The sequence below is a fragment of the Rhinolophus sinicus genome, linkage group LG14, assembly GCF_036562045.2.
Source record: "Rhinolophus sinicus isolate RSC01 linkage group LG14, ASM3656204v1, whole genome shotgun sequence".
NCBI classification, from domain to species: domain Eukaryota; kingdom Metazoa; phylum Chordata; class Mammalia; order Chiroptera; family Rhinolophidae; genus Rhinolophus; species Rhinolophus sinicus.
This window is the reverse complement of record NC_133763.1, coordinates 47,714,190-47,718,704: the sequence shown is the minus strand read 5'-3', so window position 1 is coordinate 47,718,704 and position 4,515 is coordinate 47,714,190. Positions and strand designations below refer to the sequence as shown.

Sequence of the window (4,515 nt, the reverse complement as noted above, 5' to 3'; positions counted from 1 at the left end):
GCAAGGGGAGAAATATGTTCTGGGTTCCGGCAACAAGGAAGTCTGTAGAGAATTTAAAAGCCATAATAAAACCAACGAGAAGTCAATCTGCTTTTTATTATCACCAGGTGCTGGCAATTCTCAATAATGTCAGAGATAAGTCCTCCATCCTGAAAAAAATCTTTTGTTGCTCTAAGAGCTAAACAATTGCTACATTACTGTTGTGTTGTAATAATGTGTGTGTGAGCTTCAAATTAGCACTTTTTTTTTTATTGCTTGCACTTTATAACTTGCATTCTCCACGGAATGTCATTTGGAGAACTCCCAGTTACACAGTCACGCCCCAATATACATACTTAGCCACACCAGTTTGTTTCACATAAATTCCTAACAGTTAGGAATCATTCCATCTCACTTCATGTGCCCAACCCCTGTAATGCTACAAACTCCTGTATCTAAACTGTAGATTCAGAATAAGGGATAACGAATGGCACAGGGTAACAAAAATGAAGAGACCTTGAAGTATTTTAATTGTCATTTTGTGACTGCCAGGAGCCACGACACAACATGCTGGTCTTACAGAAGAAATGAGAAGGGCAGTGTTTGAATGCCTTGGACGTTATCAGCAAGCACTGAACACTTGAGATAAAGCAATGAAGTCAAGTAATGTTAATGTTTGCTATCATTCAAACACTAACTCTGATTTCTGTAAAACAAAAACTTTGGGAGATTTAACTAAAATGATGGAGATGTTTGACAACTTTCCTATTTTGCTAGAAATTTTTCAACTATGTCAAATTTGAAAGCTACTAAAATTAATACCTAAGACACGAAGACGTGAACAGTATTGCAATTCCTTGAATTTACTGTGAAATGGGATTTTTGTGACTCTCCACTAAATTTATCCTTATGTTTAAAACTTTTCCTATTTCTTTATATGTTACTTTGTATGAAAACAATTCTTTTAATTAAAATGAAAAAGTGTTGTTCAGTCAACTATGAGCAAAAGACAGATGGACATATTATAGTGCCTAATGAACAAGAATATGCAAAGATTAATTTTGATAAAATTATTTATAAGTTTGCAAAAGTCACAGCTTGAAAACAAAAACTGAAATGTCATTATTCATTACCAGTGACAGATCAAGATTTATATGCAATTATAAGCGGATTTTCCTTTTTTCCAAAAACATAATTAATGTCATAAAATTATTTCATCACTGTTTTCTTTCATTATACTACAAGTTATTTTATTTGTTATCTTTTTAATTTACATTTTATTGGTATGACTATATATACAAAGTTTAATAAATTTTTTCTCACGGTGCTTCTTTTCTGGCATTATTATTATTATTATTATTATTTATTACTATTTAGTTTTATTTCATGATTATTACTGAAAATAACTGTTGGGGGGAACGTTAAAAAATGATCCCTTCCAGGTGTACGACATACCCTGTGTAATGCAGGGTCTCTGGTCTCACAGAATATGGTGAGGCCAAAAAAGAACACCAACGGAGCCATAGATAGGGGAGTTTATACCACTATTTTCTCGATGGCGGCTGGTCGAGACACAAAAGCAAACACCCGCCAGTACCCCAACGAGGGGTCTTCCTGCACCGCAGTCTCGCTGGCGGCCGGGCGAGATACAGGAAGTAGGATTTACACGAGCCACGCTTGCTAACCCCACTTGCTAGCTGCAATCCCCCGTCCACTTCTCTGCCAACCATCCTGCTAGCCTAGCCACGGCAGTTATATTAGTGGTTAATGGCCAACTAGTGACAGCTTATGGCCATCTAATAGCCAAGCCAGCACCTTTCCACTTGAGGCCGTGAGCCTGGAAACTGCTCTCTGGGACTCTGTCCCTACACCCCGTATGTCCCTAGCTGGTTGATTTAGGGCACAAAACGGATCCATTAATCCACATTGGGACCAACCAGTCCTCCTGGGAATGTGACCCGTGGCCCTGAGGGCCATGGAGGTCAGAGACATCCACGCTGAATCGGGTTCTGGATGCGCCATAGAATCTAAGTGCATGAACCACTCTGGAGCCCGCCAGCTGCCCTGCCTCTGCCCTTCCCACAGCCTCGCTGGGTCACGTGAGGGGCCCCAGGGTCATTCCAATAAACGTCCCCTGCGCCCTCAGAGGCAGGATGGGTGTGTACACCTGGGGGAAATGTTTTTACACAAGGCAAGACCAAAGGTAAGCGAGGAAAGGAAGGATGGGAAAAGCACTGCCAGCCAAAATGTCTGAAACATAAGCACCCCGTCTGCTCCCCTGCTCACTCTGCAAGAAGAACCTGCAGAGACACCTCTCACCACAGGGAAGGGGTAGACAAGCAGGGAAGGATGAAACACGGGAGTAAGTGGACGTGTGGTGCCCAAGGAGGACCGTGCTGCTCTCCTGGGAGAGCGTCACACCTCCCTTCCCCCTGAGGAAGACCCTCACATGTGGGTCGTATGTACCCTGCTGGAAAGGTGACAGTGACATCAGCTCCTAGGGTGGCCACTAGCACCTAAGTATCCAGGACATCACATGAGATATGAGTCATGGACATCCGTAGAAATGTCTCCCCAACATGCTGTCAGCTGTGCTAACAAGGCAAGAGGGTCCCGATTCCTGCATGACCTGTCCCCACTGGCCACAGTTAACTGACCCAGGGACGGGGCCCTAACTCCTCCTGAACCAATGCACTTCTTCCCCAGGAACTTTTAACTGGGATTTGAAAAAGTCGAGGTCAGACGCTGTCCCAGGGGGAAAGCCATTGCCGGTGATGTTTCCAGAAAGCCAGACTGCAGCTGCAATGAGACAGGCAGACATGAAGAGGCAAATGATGATAGTCAGACATCCATCGTCTGAGTCTCCTGTTGGGGCCGCATCCGTGCCCCTCCTGAGTTTGGCTGTTCTACGCATCATTGGATTCTGGGAGGAACAAATTTCTCCTTTTGCTAAATGAGGTCAGGTTCTGCTATTTGCGATCAAAATCACCCAGGACGTGTGAAACCTTCTATGTACTGGGTTCTTTTCTGAAAGGAAGAGCAGAATTGAGAGGTCAGAAACATGAGCAGCCCGCCCTGCAGCCCAGCCCACCTGGCAGGCTGTGTGACTTGTGATTTCCACACCTGGCAGCTGTGTGTGCTTGACCTTCCGAGACTGCCACGTGGTTTCACTGTGAGCTCACCTTCAGGAGGAGGGAGAGGCGGGCTAACCAGTGGTGGGCAGGAGAACCACGAGCATGGGCTGGGGACAGCTGTGGCAGCTGCAACTCCCAGCTCTGCTTCGCATCCTTAGTGTGGGGTTCAGCTGACTGGCCCTGGCGGTGTGAGGACTCCACAGACCCCTCCCCTCCGTGTTTCTCCCTGATGGATTTCTTCTCTCTATCCCCTCCCCCTTCCAGGGCTTACCTTTCGCAGAGAAGAACCCTCTTTTTATCCTGATCTAGTGGAGGGAGATCAGTCTGCAGGGATCTGTCTTCTGGGGTCCGCAGGGGAGGAGGAAGGGAATTGAGATTTACCAATAATGTTCGATGTGCCGTCACTCTTATGTAGGGACCGCTCATGTAATCCCAACAGTCACTACGGGAGGCAGGGAGGGTTCGCCTCATTTTACACGACAGCACGACCAGGACGTTATTCCTCCCACTTCTCTTGGGTCTGCAAATAGCACACAGCCCTGGCAGTACCTTTTCTCACCCCACCCCATAGCACTCGCCATTTGGGGGTCTTGTTTTCTACACCAGGAGCAGCATGGAATGAAAGGCAGCTACTGCTGCTTCCTGACTACAAGAGGCCAGGGGGAAGCTCTATTTTCACACGGAACCTGGTTTCCTGGTGGGCCCACAAATTGCTGCCTGCCAAAATAGCAACTCTGGCAAAAAAAGCGTTTGCAATCTGCTTACATGGGCATCAGATGGGGAGCCAGCCTTGCAGTTAAACCAATGGACTGTTCCTAATGAGCTGGAAACAAAACTCCTTTTAAAGCTACCAGCTGTTGGCCCAGAATTATCAGCGCGGCGAGAAACGTGGGGCCCTAATGCAAAGCTTCTTCCTGTCTTTGGTTCATTTCCTCCCTTCCCCTCTTCAGCCCCCCGTGCCTTTTCCCAATCAAGACCAGAGTTGCAGTTTCTACAGCCCCTATCAGCAAAAGTTGATAGCAATGTCACAAACTCAAGGGTTTCTGAGGACCAGGCAGGCAGTACTAAAAGTAGCTGACATTTTTCATCAAACGTGATGGGCTGCCTCCAAGCCTTCGCGTTTGCTGTTCCATCTGCTGGCACACTCTTCCCTCCGAGCGCTCCATGGCTTGCTCTTTGTCTCCCTCAAGTCTTCCAAAGGTCCTCTTCTCATGAGGCCTCCCTCACAGGCCTTTGCAAATCACACCCCAGCATTCCCCACCCCTTCCCTGCTTTATCTTTTTCCGTTGCATGTGTCATTACGTATACCCTACTTTTTTGTTTATTTTCTGTACCCCCATCCCCGCACGATAGGGGTCATAAGGCAGAGATTAGTCTGTTTTGCTCCCTGATGTATCCCCAG

General features: G+C 46.6%; 1 long non-coding RNA gene across 1 annotated transcript; it reads right to left on the bottom strand.

Moving 5' to 3' along the window:
* Nucleotides 1-2,782: 2,782 nt before the first annotated feature.
* Nucleotides 2,783-3,912, bottom strand: LOC141568520 (uncharacterized). The gene is made up of 2 exons (XR_012491675.1): nucleotides 3,385-3,912; nucleotides 2,783-3,006 (listed from the first exon to the last, which is right to left on the bottom strand). It is a non-coding gene; the product is annotated as an uncharacterized LOC141568520 (long non-coding RNA).
* Between the last annotated feature and the right edge of the window lie 603 nt (nucleotides 3,913-4,515).